Source organism: Xenopus laevis, chromosome 1L, assembly GCF_017654675.1.
Source record: "Xenopus laevis strain J_2021 chromosome 1L, Xenopus_laevis_v10.1, whole genome shotgun sequence".
Lineage (NCBI taxonomy): Eukaryota > Metazoa > Chordata > Amphibia > Anura > Pipidae > Xenopus > Xenopus laevis.
Window position 1 is genome coordinate 212357852 of NC_054371.1, and position 21077 is coordinate 212378928.

General features: G+C 40.8%; 1 protein-coding gene across 1 annotated transcript in view; it reads right to left on the reverse strand.

Annotated features, from left to right (window-relative positions):
• Positions 1–10962, reverse strand: part of nim1k.L (NIM1 serine/threonine protein kinase L homeolog) — a 39348-nt gene extending 28386 nt beyond the window's left edge. The window contains exon 1 of the mRNA XM_018266228.2: positions 10439–10962. The gene's annotated coding sequence lies outside the window, so the exon portion shown is untranslated. The remainder of the gene's footprint in view (positions 1–10438) is intronic.
• Positions 10963–21077: the final 10115 nt, after the last annotated feature.

A 21077-nucleotide genomic window follows, 5' to 3' on the forward strand; every position in this document is an offset into this window, starting at 1 on the left:
TGCAGCACTCTTGGTTTTCACTGATTGGTTACCAGACAGTAACCAATCAGTGACTTAAGGGGGGGGGGGGAACTGTTGCTTTTGAATCTGAGCTGAATGCTGAGGAATGAGATCAATTACAAACTCACTGAACAGTTATGTCCCATGTGGCTCCCCTTCAAGTTACTGACTAACTCAGAGTTAGAGAGCTGAAAAGCAGAAAGTAGTGTTCTGGCTATTATGTTACACATACAGTCACTCCAGCCTTTATACATTACATTTTTGGCCAACTAACTATATTATAATAATTTTTATTTTGCACAGCCTATTTATTTACCCAGTTTTTATTTTTACACTTAACTGTTCCTTTAACTAGTATTGCCCAATGTAAAGGTTAGTTTAGTGTTCCTGGGTGCTTTCTAAGTCTTTGTTCTGATTGAGTTCCTGTGTATTGACCCTTGCCTGCCTCTGACCTTGTATTCTTGCTGCCTGTATTGATCTCTGCCTGGCTTGACGTATCTCCTGATTCCTATTTGGTATCGCGTTGGTGTATGACCTTGGCCTGTGACCCCAACTTTACTAATACTACCTCCTTGGTACTGTACTGCCTGTGTAGTTTGAACTGGTCTGTTCATTGACTACGCTACTGCTCTACCATCTTATCCGTACACATTCGGTCCCTGTGCTTGCCCAGATTTCTCTCCTAGGTTCTCCCGCAATAAGACCTGACCAGCGGAGGGCTCCACCCGAAGCCAAAGGCGACTGCTAAAGGCAGAAGATCTGGACCTTTGGAGTTAGTTCTGGGTTTGGGATTCCAAACGTTACAATTATTAATAGGGAAAACTCTCCTAAGGAAATTGAGAAAAACCAAAGTGCAGGCAATGAGGGCAAAGGGAATGTAGAAAGGACCATTCACATGTCTTCATGGAAGTGTTCCATCCATTGGACAATCTATGTTGATGATGAGTTAGCCATGGGACCAGTAATACCTGGAAACTAATTGTAACACAGCCTTCAACAATCGAATGCAGTTAGAATATGCAAATATCTGATTGGTTGCTATGAGTTGCTGCACTGATACAAATGTGCATCTACATTAGGAACTAATGGAACAATAGTCTGTATCAAATATTTAAAAAAGTATGGTTTTCTTTTCTTTTAACTTAACTGCTCCTAGGAGTGCACACATAACTTGCAAGGAGTACTATTAAGCTTGAACTGAGTGCAGTTGCAGTTGAACAACAGCTGGATGGGCCACAGGTTGGAATCCCTTGATGGACTCTTTTGCTTTGCTTGAACATGTCCAGATGGCAAACAAGCATTCCCCAGCGCATGATCAATTAGTTACACAGCTCACAGTCCCAGCCTGTTGAATCAACAGCGTGCTAATTCAGCTGGGAATATTGCAGGAATTAATTTTGGATAACTGGTTATTAAAACTGGAAAATAATTAATTGAATGAATTTACAGAACAAAATATGCTCCCAGGGCAGAGGCTTAGCTCCTGTTCAGTCAGAACACGGCACGCTATGTAACATTGCATCACGCATGTGCTACACTCATTAATCATATCACGGACTGGTTCACTCAGGGTGAATCTACAACTGGGATACATAACTAAGCACTGTACAAGTGGGGTGACGAGCCATGCACATACATCTACTGATTCTCTAAACAATCCAGGACCCATAAAAATACACTGGGCAATACTTCCTTGGGCTTCTGGGCCTCTAGTTGGACAGGCCTAGTCTAATCAGCTGGTTGCACCCCTAGCATCACTGGCAGGGGAGTAACTATATAGGAAGCAGACAAGTGATGTGCGGCCCGGCCCGATACCCGTGGGTTGCGGGTCGGGTGGGTTCAGGCCGACATCGCACCCCCTTTCCGGGTCGCGGGCTTTTGACTTCGGGGGTGAACTTTTATAGATGCGCGCCTCTCGCCCTGCCCCTTTTGTGACGTCATCGGTGGGGTGCCGCGGGTCTATACAATGAACCTGGAAGTCGGGCGCAGGTGGTGGGATGGCAGGTGGCCAGCAGATGTGGGTCGGGAAAAGCCCGACCCGCACATCACTAAAGCAGACCCTGCAGCCGCAGGGGGACCCAGGAGGCATAGGAGGGCCACGAGGCCCAAATAATGAGCAGTTTCAACATATATTGGTAAAACAGGACAATCTCTGGATATGTTGGGGGCCCAAAAATTAATTTGCAGTGGGGTCCAGTAACATTTAGTTACTCCACTGATCCCTGGACAGTTGAAGACTAAATTGAACTCAATCTTAGGAAGAAAAGCGCCATCATTATTATAATCAATAATCCCAACACATCAATAAGCAGCGAGGTGGCATACAGATGTCTTGACCGGTGCACTTAGAGACGGGAAGCAAAAATGAAGCAGATGATTTGAATATTTACCCCTTTGTTGTACCATTAATCAGCCCCTGCCTTTTTATTTGTGTATCTAGACTTGAGCAGTTTTGTACCCAAAGCTTCAGGTGAAGTACTTTCAAGAGCATAAAGAAAGGAGCGCTGAACTTGATGGATATACAGGTTTAGGATACATTATCCAGAAACCTCTGAAATACGGGACGGCCATCTCCTATTGTCTCCATTTTAATCAAGTGATTAAAGTAAATAAAACAGTACCTTGTACTTGATTCAAACTAAAATATAATTAATCCTATTGGGTTTATTTAATGTTTAAATGATTGTTTAGCAGTCTTAAAGGAGAAAAAAAGGTGTCCTGCACTTGGGGGTGTCAAATGTTAGACACCACTAAGGTATTGTATTGATTTACCTAAAACCCCGGGCCAGTGCTCCTATCGGCAGAAAACTATAGGATATAATTAATCCTTATTGGAAGCATTAATGTTTACTAGATTTTATAGTAGACTTAAGGTATTAAAATACAAATTACAGATCCCTTATCTAGAAATCCCCAGATCCCAAGCATTCTGGATAACAGGTCCCATACCTGTATATTCCCTTTCAGTAACAGCTACTTATATAATAACTCTTTCAGCACCATAGACGGTCTTGTCTTGTATTTATTTTACATCGGGCTAATTTTGGGTCTTTGAATCTCACCTCGACTAAACCTTTGCCAGTTGCTCTGTCCTGTACAATGTTAAATAGTCAATTACAAGTAAGGACGTTTGGAATATAGGAGTTTGTCTTGCAGAACTACTGCGCTACTGTATATGGTGGCTATAGGAATAAACTTGGCTCCATGCTGCTTACATTGCAATGGCTTTTGGATTTCACAATAAAGAGACTTGTCTAGAAATCAGTTTAATTTGTAATGTGTACAGGAAATATTGTTCATGCTATTGAAATCTAAGCATCCTTCTACAGCAACAACCCTAAGGGCAGACACACAGATTCGGGGAGATTAGTCGCCCCGTAACAAATCTCCTCTTCTTCAGGGTTTTCAGGTTTTCTGAAGTCGCCTGAAATTGCCTCATGAGGAAACTTCAGGCGATTTTGTAAAACAAAGCTCTCCGAGTGCCATCCCACCAGCGATTTCCATTCTAGCCGGCAGGAGGCAGTTTGGGGAGATTAGACACCCCAAAGAAGAGCCGATTTATCTCTGGGCGACTAAATCTCCCTGAATGAGAGTGTCTCTACCCTAAAAATGTTCCTTATCTGTTCCCCGGCACCAGGGATCAAACATTATCTTTATATTCCCCTTTATCCATCCTCTAATACTTAGGGGCCGATTCACTAAATTCGAGTAAAGGATTCGAAGTAAAAAAACGTTGAATTTCGAAGTATTTTTTGGGCTACTTCGACCATCGAATGGGCTACTTCGACCTTCGACTACGAATCGAACTAATCGAAGTAAAAATCGTTTGACTATTCGACCATTTGATAGTCGAAGTACTGTCTCTTTAAAAAAAACTTCGACCCCCTAGTTCGCCATCTAAAAGCTACCGAAGTCAATGTTAGCCTATGGGGAAGGTCCCCATAGGCTTTCCTAAGTTTTTTTGATAGAAGGATATTCCTTCGATCGTTGGATTTAAATCCTTCGAATCGTTCGATTCGAAGGATTTAATTGTTCGATCGAAGGAATAATCCTTCGATCGTACGATCACAGTATTTGCGCTAAATCCTTCGACTTCGATATTCGAAGTCGAAGGATTTCAATTCCTAGTCGAATATCGAGGGTTAATTAACCCTCGATATTCGACCCTTAGTGAATCAGCCCCTTACTACAGGTATGGGACCAGTTATCCAGAACGCTCGCGACTTGGGGTATTCCGGATAATGGATCTTTCCATAATTTGTATCTTCATACCTTAAGTCTACTATAAAATCAGTAAACATTAAATAGTTTTGCTTCCAATAAGGATTAATTAAGGATTAATTATATCTTAGTTTGGATCAAGTACAAGCTACTGTTTTATTATTACAGAGAAAAAGGAAATAATTTAAAAAAAATTGAATTATTTGATTTAAAAAGGAGTGTAAGGGAGATGGCCTTCCAGATAACGGGTTTCTGGATAACAGATGCCATACCTGTTTGTTATAAAAAGGCATTTTCATGCATAAGGAAGGCATTATGCCTCTACAACGTATAAAAAAGAAGAACAAACCACACTGCTCTAGAAGCTGACGCTTGTGTTATTGCACCATGTTGTTCTTACAACTGCCTAAAGGTAACAACACAATAGACAAAGCATGAGCTCTATGTTGTTATTCTGACCATTGTAGTAATGGAAAGGTTTGAACTGGACCATGTATTTAGCCTAGTTTTCTTGCAAGCAGAAAAGTGGAGGAGGTTTCTAAGAGAATTGCATTCTGCTCATTTCATATGAAAAGTCCTGATGATATTGGCTGAATAAAACTGCTAATAGCATCAAAACAAAAAGAAAGAAAAATGCAATACCTCCATTCTCAATCAAACAATCAAATCAAATTGAGTTGTAGTGTAAAATCCCATGATGCTGTTATAATTTGAATTTGGGAATAAAAGGCAGTAGTTGTGACCGATTCCCTTACACAGAACCTCGGCCAGAGTTCCAGCATCTCTACATGTCACCTTCATTCTCATAAACAATATATTATTGTATATTACTGGAAATTCTTTAAATGGTATCATTATGCGTTATTCTTAGAAACACATTTATATTCCAATGCCGAGAAGAGCTCTTATGTAGTCATCAGTGGAAATAACATTCGACTCCTACACAGGATCCATCTAACACCAGCCTATTGCTTTTCCTTTCAAGATTTATTGGGCAGAGAAGTCTGAAAGGAGCCTGAGAATAAGAGACAATACCCATTAACTGTCCATATATGGGCACAGATTTGTTATATTATATGTTTGTTAATTATTCTATATTGCTAAGCAAATAAGCACCTTGCCCCCAGCCTGTAACCTTGGGCTGTTCTTTCACATGTCGCTAAAATTTGACACAAAACCATACGGGTCACAGAGGGGCAAGACACTAAGGGGCAGATTTATTAAAGGTCGACATGAAAATTAGGATTTTCGATTTTTTTTTTATGGTCTAAACTGTCAAATTTGACTAGTAAATTATTGAAACTCAATTAGAATCTTTTGAAAAATTTGATTTTGGAAAAATATCAAACTCCGGCCCTTTAAGAATTCGAATTTGACTATTCGCCACCTAAAACTTGCTGAATTCACGTATAATTCAATGGGAGAAGTCCAGTGACCAATTTTTAGATGTTAGCAGCCTTCCTGACATTTGAGGTTTTTTTTCAGAGAAAAAATTCAATTCAAGTTTGGTCGAATTCGAAACGAATTCGAGTTTTTAGGTTGGTAAAATTAGTCTGAGTTTGAGATATTCAATTTTTTCGAATTTCGAGGTGCATCTAATTTATTAGTGGTTATAACAACTCACATGAATTCGAAAACTTGATAAATCTGCGTCCCCATGAGTGTTGGTTGGAAGAATGTCACAAGAATCAGGATGGGGTCATAGAGCAGATAGGTGCATTCATGATTGGCTTGGTGAAATGACATTAAGGGGCATATTTATCAAGGGTCGAATTTTGAATTCGAAAAACTTCGAAATTCAAATTCAAAAAGACCAACCGAAATTAAGTCCAAGTTTTTTTTTTGCCTGAATAGGTCAGTTTTCAATCGAATAGTTCTGTATTCAGCTGAATTTGAATCGTATAAATCAATGTTATAGCGCATAATCGAATTCGAATCAAAGTTTTTCCCCCCAAAAAAATAAGATTTTTCAAAGTCCACCAATTGACTTCAAATAGGTTCTAGGAGGTCCCCCATAGGCTAAAACAACAATTCGGCAGGTTTCAGATGGCGAACAGTCGAAGTTGAATTTTTGAAGAGACAGTACATGATAAATTTCGATATTCAAATTTTCAAATTCAAATCAAATTTGGACTATTCCCCAGTCGATGTACACAAAAAATAGCTCGAAATTAAAAATTTTTGAATTCGAAAATTCACCTCGACCTTTGATAAATCTGCACTTCAAATCAACTCAAAATTTGAATTTGAGAATTACATTTTTCAATTCGACCCTTGATAAATCTGCCCCTAAGTCTACCAGAAAATCACGTAAACATTAAATAAACCCAATAGGCTGGTTTTGCTTCCAATAAGGATCAATTATATTTTAGTTGGGGTCAAGTACAAGGTACAAATACAAATTAGGTACAATTTTTAAAAAATTTTTTGGATCATTTGGATAAAATGGAGTCTACAGGAGCTTTCAGGATAACAGGTTTCTGGATAACGGTTCCCATATCTGTATTCATGGCAAACCTTAATCCAGTGATCCCCAACCAGCAGGGGTGCTTCGCCAATGAGGCGAGTTGAGGCTGTCGCCTCAGGCGGCAGCACCCCACTAGGTACCAGGGGCAGCAAAAATGCTGCTCCTGGTACTTTAAGAGCGAATTTCCAGGGGAGGTGGGGCAGCATCAACTGCTGCTGCCTCAGGCAGCGGAGGGGCCAGGATCGCCCCTGCCAACCAGTAGCTCATGAGCAACATGCAACTCACTAACCCCTTGGATGTTGCTCCCAGTGGCCTCAATGCAGAGGCTTATTTTTGAATTCCAGGTTTGCAGGCAAGTTTTGGTTGTATAAAAACCAGGTGTACTGCCAAACAGAGTCTCCTGTAGTCTGACAGTCCACATAGGGGCTACCAAATAGCCAATCACAGCACTTATTTGGCACCCTGGGAACTTTTTCCACGATTATTTTGCTCCCTAACTCTTTTTACAATGTGGCTCAGGGTAAGGGACCTTAATCCATGCTGCCATCTAAAAAGTGATGCTTTCAGAAAGCCATGGAGTTAGTTGATATATACGTAATCGTTGCACATATATTTATAAAAAGATGTGGAGTATAATGTATCAATATCTAGGCTCTCAAGCTCCCAACTTCAATAGAATCCTACCTCCATGGGTTAAATACTGTGGTGCTCTATCTGGGAACTTTGCTGCTCTTCAGGTCCATAATAAAGCAATAACAAGGAGAAATCAGATGGCACTCACCAAGCAAAATGTGCTGAATTTTTATGATTTATTCAGATCTCTGCACAACGTTTCAGGGGATCAACCCCCTTTCTCAAGTGCTCTCAGTCCAGCATAGCAATATGTGGTCATATAGAGGGGCAGATAATGCAGCTGTAAGGGGCCCATTAGATATCTGATGGCAGCCCTGGGAGCTGATACATCAATGCAACCGGATACAAAATGATTCTCTAATGGGGAAAAGAAACTCTCATGATCTCTCTTGAGCATCAAATCCTTTCGAATCCATCTATGAGCTGACAAGCTAATTGCCTTAGAACATGATGGAATCGCATGGCTTGACATGAGGCTTTTTGACAGAACAAAGTCAGTGCAATGAGGATGGTAAATCTAATCCCCTGATCTGTCGGTAGTATCCACAGCACACGCACATGGATACAGCAGTGCCAGTTATGTAAGAGGCAGAAGGTGATTATTCGGTAGGGCACGAGGGCAGGTACCCCGCACATTGGCAACGAGGAAACCCTGAGGTCATTAATAGGGCGTTGGGACAGAAGAGCAGAAAGTAAAATTATTAGTTGTTGGAATAGAGAGCTAATTATTCATAAATACAATTGCTCATTTTTTTTATGTAGTATGCTGATGTGAATGTCATGGGTTACCTTGGAAACCCCTGTTCTTGCCTTGCCTTCCACCATATAGAGGATAGAGGGGCTAGAGATGCCATTTGCTCAATCTGCTCTGGATGATGGTGGGAAGCCCAAGCTATGTATCTAGCCCAGCGCTGTCCAATTTGTGACCCGCAACCCCCCTCCCCTTGTGTAGCCCCCACTATTTGCTACTAGATACATCTGAAAGCCCAGTGCAAAGGTCAGTTAGAGTGAGATGGACACTTTGCATTCTTGGCACTATGGCTAAATGTGCCGGCTTGGCCAACCTTTCTTCATAACTGGGCACTTCCATAGCCTTTAAAGGAGTTGTTCAACTTTAAGGGCATGGGTACCCGGGCAGATTCGGGGAGATTTAGTCGCCTGGCGACACCCCCCCCCCATTTAAAAGCTGTTAACAGTCAGAAGAGAAAGGCAAATAATTCAAAAACTACAAAAAACGAAATTGAAAAGTTACTAAGAATAGACTAGACAGCATGTGGGGTTATGGAAAAGCACAAGGTTTGAACTAGCTCGAGTAACCCATAGCAACCAATCAGCATTTAGTAGTTAATGGCCGCATGAGTTAAGGTGACCACACACAGGCCGTTAAAAGCTACCGACGGAGTCGGTAGCTTATTGGCCTGTGTATGGGGCCCTCAGACGGGCTTCCCTGATCGATATCTGGCCGGGACTAAAAATACCATTGTAACGCGGACCGCATCTGTTCATTGATGCAGTCCCGCAATCCGACTGCCCATTTACCCTTCATTATGATTGATCGTTGGGTCCTAGGGCCTGCGATCGGATCAGGCTGATATCGCCCACCTAGAGGTGGGCATATCGGAGAGAGATCCGCTTGTTTGGCGACTTTGCCAAACGAGTGGATCTCTATGTGTATGGCCACCTTTAGAGTCAATTTCTGATTGGTCACTATGGTGTTACTAGACCTGGTGCAAAATTGGAGGCTTTATTAAATTCACCCATTACATTACAGCAGCAGTTCAGCGCTACGGGAGTGTCATAAACAGGAGGCTGGAAGCATGCAGTGTCTTATTAGAGAGGTCTACTTTTAAGGGTAACAGGAGTAGGGGATATAAAATAACAGGGGCACAGTAGTAACCAATCAGCAATTAGCTTTATTAGGTCCCATTGCAGCTCACTTGGACACCTGATTGGCTACTTCATCAGTCTACTGGGTCTTTCCCTGATTCAGCACCGATGCCAACAATTGGATCATAACTGACCCCTGTGCAGACCTATCAGGTGAGGACCTGCCCAATAAAACAGAGGCTACTGATTTGTCTGTAGAGTCTGCATCTTATATTGACCCAAGTATGGTCGGCTCTACAATATACTGTATTCTGGACAAACAGCACAAACATGAGAAATAAGAAATGTATGGAATGACAAATTTTAACTCTACTCGTTCACTTAATGGGCCCCGGGTCCCCAGGGAGTCCGGCATTTCCTCTAATCGATGAAGTTAAAGGCAGCTGACATCGTGATCTTTAAGGATGGCATTAGATACTGTATCTCCACTAATAAGAGCATCAGCTGTCCCAGCAATAAGGCTGGAATATAGGAAAGAGTATCTGGGACTGCTGGGAAATGTAGTCAGTACTTTTGGCATCACTAGTATCGCTGACATCATCCTACAGTCTCCTGAGTTGTTCACCAGGACAGAACAAATGCAAACAAAAAAAATGGCACCAGCTGAAATAGCACTGCACCCCACCAATTAAAAATACAGTAACTTGCTGCACCATGGAACCCGGTGCCAATGCAATGATAGAACTGCATTACGCAGCCAACTGAGCTGCCAATGCCACAACCTGGAATTATGAGTGATGCAGAATTGACATGTGTATTAGGAAGAGGTAAACAAACAAAGCAAGTGGTGGGAGTTATGATAGAACCCACTGGGGCAGCCCATGAACACCATTAAAGGCCAGTGGTCAGTGATAAAACACAGGGCAGATTTTTTTTTCCTTTGGAGAATCTATCAGTCCACAAGACTCCAGCCAGAACCCTATTCACACATGTAGGTGACAGAGGGTAATAATCAATAAGGCCTACGCCAGGTTAAAAAGGATTCCCGCAGTCAGAGGCTAAACGGCGTTTGCATGACCCCCAGCAGAGCAGGAACACGTCCCCCAGATAATATAATATACATGGATAATGCTTTCATTATAGGAACATTGGGCGGCCCAGTAAGCAGATCCGCAAATGCAGTTACATCACAACCGCTTTAGTTTGTCAGGGGATCTTGGGAAATGTAGTTCTCCGACAGCAGTTCACTATATAAAGAAATGTATAGGAAGTATTTCCTGGGAGCCTTACCTGGTGCCCTCTGCAGACTAGAGATGCTCAGGTGGAGCCATGGAGGTGCCCAATTCCCCGGGGGAAGTCAGAGCTCCCTGCCCCGTTGGAAATAAAGTGGAGCTTTTGCGGCTTCAGAGCCTTCATGTGCTGCTGATGCTGATGCAGCTCATCATTATCATCCATTCTAGAAAAATAAGGGAGGATTCGGTGTGAATGGGAGAGGAGGGTGACTGAGAGCACAAGCAGTTTTCATCCCACTCCTCCCTTCCTTCCCCAGGCTGAAAAGCGAATGGGCTTATTCTAGGAGGGGTCTGGGAGAGTGGCTTGGTTACCATGGTAGCCAGAAGGAATTAGGAGATGTGATGGCAACGTGACTATTTCAGGTAGAAAGTAAGGTGGATTTAGGTTCCAGAGAAGCCTTATCCTTCTTTAATCTGAAAGCCCTTTGCCAGCCTGGAAATATACCCAGAGCTTTGCTTTTCCTTCAGCTGCTGCTGCCTGGCCTTTCCCCTTGTCAGGCGGGTTATGTAACATGGGGCTTTTCTGCATAAGACACTGCATAGGACACTAGTATATGACAGGGGAGCCTTCTGGAAATGGGGGGCTTGTCTATAGACTGTATAAGGCCCAGCACCCCAGGCTCTGCCTCCCATTGAACATGACATTAGTCTTAGCACTTTCAACCTCTCAGCAACCTGCTGTAACATGTTACAGTTATATATAATATATATAGCGAATAAAGTACCCCCAATATAAGGATATTATAAGTCACCAAGGAGTTTCATGACCATATAATTATATATAATATAAAATATAATATATAATATATTCATACAGGTCATGGAACTCCGAGGTAACTTCTAATATCCTCATATTTTCCAACAAGGGGCACTTTATTTATTATAATACACAAGTTTTAGGGAGTCATGTGACAAAAATGACATCGCTACTCACTGTCTATAACTGATGACATCACTACTCACTGTTTATAGGGATATAATACACAAAAGCCATGAATATCTTGTAAATTATATCCTTATAAATGGTGAGTTCTGATGTCATCAGTTATAAACCGTGAGTTCTGATGTCATTTCTGTGACTCGCTGAAATTTGTGTATTATAATAAATAAAGTACCCCCAGTTGTAAAATATGAGGATATTAGAAGTAACCTCTGAGTTTCATGCCCTGTATAAAAACATTCGGCCTTCGGCCTCGTGCTTTTATATGGTCATGAAACTCCTCAGTAACGTATAATATCCTTATATTTTACAAGAGGGCAACTTTATTCACTATATAATTTACAAGATATTTTGTGTATTAGATATACAAATCATGTGTTCAATAAAATATCTACTAACCAATAGCGAGTGATTATTAGTGGTAAAAATTACAATATATATATGAATGGCAATTACGATATTGTCATTTTTACCACTAATAATCACTCACTATTGGTTAGTAGATATTTAATTGAACACATGATTTATATTGAAGTGTTAATTGCAAGAGAGCACTGATTGGTCTGAAATTATGCACTATGTTATTTAATGTCAGCTTTTTAATGTTTGTATCATCCTTGAAAAAGGTCCCAATAGGGACCGAAACGTCGGGCATAGATACGATGTAACAATAAAATAATTGATTTTTAAAACAGGGAGTGCTGGTCTGAGAATAATTGGTGTATATATATATATATATATATATATATATATATAAAATCCTCCAATGAAGAAGGTCTTATCCAAAAGTTTAAATGATTTTTTTAAAAAACTACCGTTTCGGCTGCATCTCAGCCTTTGTCAAAGTTTGGATAAGACCTGTGAGTGCAGCTTCTTCATTGGAGCATCATATGCGTTACTAGTGGTGCGCGCCCAGGCAATGAGAGTTGGGTGCTGTGATTTTGGGGAATAAATATATATATATATATATATATATATATATATATAGATTTATTCCCCAAAATCACAGCACCCAACTCTCATTGCCTGGGCGCGCACCACTAGTAACGCATATGATGCTGAAATTACTCAAAAATTACTCAAAAACCACAAATAATAATATATAGTGAATAAAGTACCCCCTCTTGTAAAATATAAGGATATTATAAGTTACCGAGGAGTTTCATGACCATATAAAAACACGAGGCCGAAGGTCATGGAACTCCGAGGTAACTTCTAATATCCTCATATTTTACAACTGGGGGTACTTTATTTATTATAATACACAAGTTTCAGTGAGTCATGTGACAGAAATGACATCAGAACTCACCGTTTATAACTGATGACATCAGTTCTCACCGTTTATAAGGATATAATTTACAAGATATTCATGGCTTTTGTGTATTATATATATATAAAGATACTTGGATGGACAGCACCACTTTCCCAAAATAATAGCTGCCCCTGTGCACAGTATGAAATATGTATATGGCGGATTTTTTGCTGGCGGATTTTTGCAGTTCCAATAATTTATTCGCTGGCGGTGAAATTCAATGCGAAATTCGTGCCTAGCGAATTTATTCGCCAATAACTAGCAAGCATCCCTTTCTATGCCTAGTTCCCTTGTTTCTGCCCTGCACCTCCAGTGGGGGGAAACAGCCTTTATGGGATCGGTCACCAATAAATAAAAATGTCCCATAGCTCATAATCCATAAAATTCAAAAGCTCATTATATTAGCATGATAACAGACCCCATATGATCCATCTTACACGTTTCGTACCCTCTAGTACTTAATCATAGGTGTATATGGGATCGGTGCCCTTTAAGAACACGAGCTTCTCTTTCAAAGCAAACGGCGCAGATAAATGAAGTTTCAGCTGAGTGACCGGCTGATTGGCATGAGTGAATATTGTAGGCTCAGCACTGGGGCACATGCCTGCCAGATAATTCCTGTGCACAGTTAACCCTGTTTCATCTATATACAAAACCTGCCCAATAGTTTGGCATAGGCCACACACAGTGATGCTTTTAACCCTTTGTGATCTGTTGCGCCATGTGTTGCCATGCAAACAATCTGATCCATGAGTCAGTCGGAAACGTAGAATACATGACGCTGGCACTACAGTGCTATTATACATGTGATGCACTTCACTTAAAGGGTTAAACCACTTTGAACATTGTGGATTCAGGAATGTTCCACACTTGACGGGAGGGATTTGACTGTCTGGCACTTTGTGTATGGTGCCGTTCAGCAGAAGCTGTAACCATGTCTCACAACAAGCTCTATGGGTGGTACATTCGCCATATTTAATTGGCTAAGCCCTGCACAATGTATTTCTTGTAAGTGCCCATAGTAAAAGGTTGTTGCTGGTAAAATGAATGATGTGTCTTCATAAAAGAGCAGCAAGTAAACAGCCTAGAATTAAAGGGGTTGTTCACCTTTCAATTAACTTTAAGTATGATGTAGAAAGTGATATTCTGAGACAATTCGCAATTGGTTTTCTTTTTTTATTATTTGTGGTTTTTGAGTAATTTCAGCAATCTGGTTGCAAAATAGGAGTGAGGCCCGAATAGAAAGAGGAGTAATAAAAAGTAGCAACTGGAATACATTTGTAGCCTTACAGAGCATTTGTTTTTAGATGGGGTCAGTGACCCCCTTTTGAAAGCTGGAAAGAGTCAGAAGAAAAAGGAATATCATTTAAAAAACTATAAAAAATAGTTAATGAACAGTAAACAGCCTAGAATTAAAGGAGTTGTTCACCTTTAAATGTACTGTTAATATGATGTAGAGTGTGATATTCCGAGACAATTTGAACAATTTTTATGCATGCGACTATTCTGACACATAAATTACCCGGGGCCCCTCTTAAGTAATTTGCAGCTGAACTGCCAAAGTCCCAAAAAGAGGCTAAGACCCAAAGCGCCAAATACCCGAAGCCTTGAAATGACCTGAAGTTAAAGCCCAGAAGTCATGAAAAGACCCAAAGCCACAAAAGGAGCCGAAGCTGAAGACCCAAAGCCGAGAAACGATCCAAAGCCATGAAAGGAGCTAAACAAGCTGAAGGTAAGTTCCACTGAACACCAATGTTTTTTTTTTTAAATTTTATTATACCCCTGGCCACCAACATAGCTCCCAACTGTCCCTTTTTCGGAGGGACAGTCCCTCTTTTAACAGCTCAACTCACAGTCCCTCATTTGTACTGGAAAGTCCCTCTTTTCTCTGCACTGAACAGCCAGAAAAAGAAACAAAGTTTCTCACTTAATTGGATAAGATGAATAACTTATCTTGAATAAGATACTTTGTAACAATTTTGAGACACAAAAAAAAACATTTTAGATAAGGAGAAATATTTTGAAACTTTCATAACCTGCCAAATGATGTAAAATGAACATGGTAATTAGGGGGTGTGGCCACCGAAAGGGGCGTGGTGAAAAAAACGCTGCTCTACGTTTCGGAAAAAATTTTTGTCCCTCATTTTACTTCCAAAATGTTGGGAGGTATGCACCAATGTTTTTTTTAAATATTCTATGGGGCCCCTGACCACCAATGTTTCTTTTAAACTTTTAAGGGGGCCCTGACACCAATGTTTTTTTAAAAAACTTTTATGGGGGTCCCTGGCCGCCAATTTATAGGGGGGGCCTGACCACCAATGCTTTTTTAAGAACTTATATGGGGCGACCTGGCACCAGTGCGCCCCATAAAAGGGGGGCCCTGACCACCGCTGATGTCTTTGTGGACATTTTACTGTGTTGTGGGCGGGATGTGCGGTGGGGCTTGGGTGGGCATGGCTCAGAAAATTTTGCTGTACGTGCCCCGTGATTTTTGATGGTATTTGGCGCACAGGAAATATAAAGATCTAGCAAATCTCCTGCATGTCGAGCATATCACAGGATAAGTTTACATGCACAGAATGAAAAGGAATGGAACTAGGGTTGCCACCTGTTTGGTTTTGAGCCAAACAGTTCGGTTTTTCTAAGGCCTGTTTGGGTCTCAACTTTCTGTTCGGTTTTCAGCCTTGTGAAACCTGAACAATAATCTGACTAATAAATGAAAACCAATTTAATACCAAGATACTCACCTTGACATGGCTTAGTTATTATCATGTGTAGTTAATTTCTTGTTATTACACTACTACCACTATTTTTGATTCCTCCAAACCCCCGAATCCTTTGCGCAAGATTTGGCCGAATACCGAACCAAATCCTAATTTGCATTTGCAAATTAGGGGTGGGAAGGGGAAAAACAATTTTTACTTCCTTGTTTTGTGACAAAAAGTCACGCAATTTCCCTCTCCGCCCCTAGTTTGCATATGCAAATTAGGATTCGGCTCAGCCGGCAGAAGGATAAGGTCGAATCTGAATCCTGCTGAAAAAGGCCGAATCCTAGATTCGGTGCATCCCAAACAGAAACAAGCAAACCAATCAGAAAAAAGAAATAGCTTTTCTAAATTAGCATTGCTGTATATCAAAAGTTTTCTGGATAAATGATATCTGTATAATAGATCCCGACCTGTAGTTAAAGGATTGATCTTACCCTTCGGGCAGAATAGATAGAGGTAGGGTTTCCTACCATGTGGATTTAAATGGACATCTCAGTTTGCAAAGGGCTGTCCTTTCAAAACTTTCTGTCCCATTTAAAACGTTGCAAAAAAAACAACAGAAATCCAGCCAGTTGCATATACTGTAAGTGATGCAATAACCCTGACCTGACATCATAACGCCACATCATTGTGCTTGTCTCTGATGTCATCATGCCCAGTAACGTAACTAGAGGGGGGCAGGCCATGGTGCAGGACGCGCAGCCGGGCCCCCCTCCGTACGTGATTGTCGGCCCACATATCAGTGGTGCTCAAGCTGCCGGGGGGCCCTGGCTCCCCCAGTAGTTCCGCCACTCATCATGCCCACTCCAACATCACTGTTCCACCTCCTATCTGCCCCTTTGTTCGGGTTTAGCCAACGGCAAAATTGGCAACCCTTCATGGAACCAATATGACGGCCCCAATCTATGAAGATTGCTTTAATTCAGTAAGCAGCTTTGTGCAAACTAAATACATGTATGGGATCTGTTATTTGGAAACCCGTTTTCCACAAAGCTTCCAATTATGGAAGCTCAACATTTTAACTAAATAAAAATCTATTTTTTTTTAATTGTGATTTCCTTTTTCTGTGTAATAATAAAAGATTTGTGTTGCTGTTCTGCTCCCGGCTCCGGAGTCTGTATTTGATGGCGAGGAGGAATAAAGCCAGAATGACACAGGACATTATATGGTATCGTTTTATTATCCAGTTACATGGATTAAAATATTTACACTCCTATTTCCACACACTTTGTTTTAGCAATGCTTTATCGTATGGCTTCAAGTCTATCGAACAACAACAAAGTTTCTTACAGGGCTTTGTAAACAAAAACAAGTCTCTCGGCAAAAACAGGAGGCTGAGAATTCCTTTATTCATTTTATCCACGTAGATATCGAAACAAGCCAATTTCTAAATAAGATGCTTTGCAAAAAAACGTTTTTTTTATTCCAAAAATGAGCAGCAGCTGTGCATTTCCTCTTTGTTCCTTGAAAAAATGTCCTCAATATATTGCATATATACAGTGTCAACCTATCAGTGAAATTAATGCATCTGGGTCGAGCCTTTACAAGTGACCTTTATCATAAACGTATTCAGCTCTCTAGTCTTTATAGGGACAGCGCTCAGACCCTAATGTGGCATTTAGTATAGTAAATGTCAGTCAATCAGGTTTCCCCTCTTTCTCGAAGGGGATATTTATTCAAGTCCGAATGCCAAAAACCTGAAAAATGTGTGTCTTTTTACTATAAAATCTGAATTTTTAAGTGGAAAAAAACTAATTTTTTTTTGTCAGGATTTATTATACCCCAAGGATGGAAAAAGTCTGAATCTGAAAATCCGGCATCTGCGACCTGCCAAGGCTGCATATAGGTCAATGGGAGAAGTCCCGAAAATATCTTGATCTGCGCTGGGTTTCCTGCAATAATCTCAAGATTTCTTGGTTTTTCGGAAAAAATCTGTTTTTGGGTAGAAAATCCAAAAAATTTGTACGATTTGTTTTTTCCACGATTTTTTCTGTTTTTTCCCCCCACAGGAAATTTTCAGGAAAACGCATTGATAAATAAAAGGTATGCTTCAGAAAATAATGAGATAAATTCGGACTTTGATAAATAGGCCTCGAAGACTTTATCTTTGTAAAGTCCAATTGGTTTTGTGACAAAATAATACTTTTTTTTTTTGTTATGTAGCAGAAGAGCATGCGTGTGTATTTGTCTATGGGCCCAGCTGATAGTGATGATTATGAAATGTGTGTTTAGTGCGATACTGTAGCCGCCAACGATAGAAGCGCATGCCACCAAGAAATGAAATAGAATACAAATAACAGGCTAAAGAAGCATTGCCTGGCCTTGAATTTGCGAATACGAAACGCTCAAGTATAACTAATGACTAAGGGGCAAATTCATCAAGGGTTGAATATCGAGGGTTAATTAACCCTCAATATTAGACTGGGAAATGAAAATCCTTCCACTTCGAATATCGAAGGATTTTGCGCAAATACTTAGATCGAATGATTAAATCCTTCGAATCGAACGATTTTAATCCAACGATCGAAGGATTATCCTTCGACCAATAAAAGTTAGCCAATCCTATGGGGACCTTCCCCATAGGCTAACATTGAGTTCGGTAGCTTTTAGGTGGCGAACTAGGGGTTCGAAGTTTTTTCTTAAAGAGACAGGTCGAATGGTCTTCGATCCGAAGTTGTAGTCGAAGTAGCCCATTCGATGGTAGGAAATTCGAAGCATTTTTTCTTCTATTCCTTCACTCGAACTTAATGAATGGGCCCCTTAGTCTTTATAAGAGCACACAGCAAGATATTTTATCATGGACTGCACTGTAGAATCTCATTTTAGCATTACTTGCCCTTTGATAGCTTGAGGGGGGTGGGGCAAATGAAGAATATTAGACTGAACTGACTGGTTTGAGGGGACTAATATGGGATAATGTTAGGAGAGGAGCAACGGTTTCTACTTGTCATAGCAACCAGAAGATTTGCATGTTCAGTGGTTTTCTATAGGCAAGCAGAGCTGGGCAGACTTTGCGCCTTTTATTACATTTATTAATTTACATTAAGGGACAGATATATCAAGGGGTTTATTTTTTTTTAAACTCCCATAAACTCAAAATTTGACCAATCGAAATTTATTAAAAAGAAATCTAATTTTTCAAAGTCGGGTGAATAGGGTCGACCTGAAAACTCGAGTTCAAACTAATTTCGAGTTTATCAAATTCAATTTGAGTCTTTCAAACTTGATTTGAGTTTTTTCTGTGCAAAATACTCATGTCAGGAAGGCTGCAAACAACTCCAAATTATTACAGGAGGTCTTCCATAGGCTATATTCGGTAGATTTTAGGTGGCGAATAGTCGAATTCGAGTTCTTAAAGGGATCCTGTCATGGGAAAACATGTTTTTTTCTCTACTACTCCAGCAGAATTCTGCACTGAAATCCATTTCTCAAAAGAGCAAACTGATTTTTTTATATTCAATTTTGAAATCTGACATGGGGCTAGACATAGTGTCAATTTGCCCCTGGTCATGTGACTTGTGCCTGCACTTTAGGATGGAATTACTTTCTGGCAGGCTGCTATTTCTCCTACTAATGTAACTGAATCAGTCTCAGTGGGGCTTTTACTATTGAGTGTTGTTCTTAGATCTACCAGGCAGCTGTTATCTTGTGTTAGGGAGCCGTTATCTGGTTACCTTCCCATTGTTCTTTTGTTTGGCTGCTGGGGGGGGGGAAGGGAGGGGGTGATATCACTCCAACTTGCAGTACAGCAGTAAAGAGTGACTGAAGTTTATCAGAGCACAAGTCACATGACTTGGGGCAGCTGGGAAATTGACAATATATCTAGCCCCATGTCAGATTTCAAAATCAAATATAAAAAAATCTGTTTTTCTCTTTTGAGAAATGGGATTTCAGTGCAGAATTCTACTGGAGTAGCACTATTAACTGATTCATTTTTCCCGTGACAGTATCCCTTTAAGGTGCCAGTGTAAACAATAAATCTCGAAAATAAGATTTGAATTTAAAAAAAACCTCTAATCTAATTTTAACAATTCCCTAGTCAAATTTGACAGTTTCCCTAGTCAAATTTGACCATAAAAAAAACCTCGAAATTCCGAATTTTCACCTCGACCCTTGATAAATCTGCCCATTAGTTTATGGATAAAGGTTAGTCATGTGTGGGTGAGAAAAGGCTCGATCTGCACCCGACCCTAATCTGCATCCGCCCTGCCTATATTGCCACAAAAGGGGCAGGCTGCACCTATAAAACCTGCACGGTTGGGGAGAGCAGGCAGAAGAGCTCAACCCAAACCCGCAGGTCCCATGCCGGCCCTCACTAATAACTCCCCCAGCAATCAGGGCTTCATGATGAAGCACAACTCAAAAGAAGGGATTGTCTCAGGACTAGTGGATAAGTCTAGTTTGGATATGGAGTGCAGGGGAGCAAAACCTGCCTGATAGATATTTGCAAGATTTTTAGCCAGATATAGGTACAGAAACCCATAAGCTGCCAACTCATTCTGGTGGGATAGAGTTGACAACTTTAATTGGCCTTTACATGACCAGTATTAGATGCCTTGGCCAAAAAGTTACAGCACCCTATCCCTGGAGTTCAATTCTTTGACTGATTACAGGTTACAGATATATATTCAAGATGATGAAATCCCAAAACGGGAAATCTCTACGGAATATTTCATACAAAAGCAATCCAATTTCTAACAAAGGGTTACTCTTTTTTGAGGGTTTTGTATTATTTACTTCATTTGTTCTGCAGCTCTTAAGACTACCAGGTTGCTACAGCATAATTAACCAAGTAACCAGACAGCACTTTTGACATCAGAATGAAAGAAGAATAGGCGAGGACCCACACAGAAAGAGAAGGGGGTATAAAAAGCAGAACAACAATGAAACTGAAGCCACAAAGTCATTGTATTTCAATTTACAGACTTGAAAGTGGCAGAATAGAAAAGCTCATAATAATAATAAAACATGAAAATGGCCACTAGAAAGGTTGTTGAGAACCTGTTCATCTATTCTACAGCATATGAAATGTGAGTTTAACCTTTCAAATGCTTTAGATCATAGAATCTATGACACGGAGAAGGAAGTAGCAATGTGCCAGCACCACAGATTCTACAGTTCAGGTTACATTACGGGAAACGCGTAGGCCCCATTTCTGTCATCATGGCTGCCACTCAATAGGATAAAGGTAATGGAGGCACTTCTAATGTTGGGGTATAAAGTGATGCTGCAACTAAGGATGCACCGAATCCAGGATTCAGCCTTTTTCAGCAGGATTCAGCCGAACCGAATCCTAAATTGCATATGAAAATTAGGGGCGGGAGGCAGGCCCTGACTGACAATCTGTCTGTTCGGGCATTTGCCCGAGAGGCCGCTCTATTTTTTCTTTAAGTTGGCCGCTCCTGATCTCTACTTATTAGAAAGTGCCACTGCCTTTCAATGCATCAGGCCGGCTCTAGGACCACTCCTGCATCCTCTCTCCCACTTCTCTCTGTTCTCTTGCTGCCGTGCTCTATGCAGGCCCTATCTGTCCCTCTCTCTCTGCACGCTGTCTCTCTCTCTGCACTCTCTGTCCCTCTCTGCATGCTCTGTCACTCTCTCGCTGCACTGTCTGTGA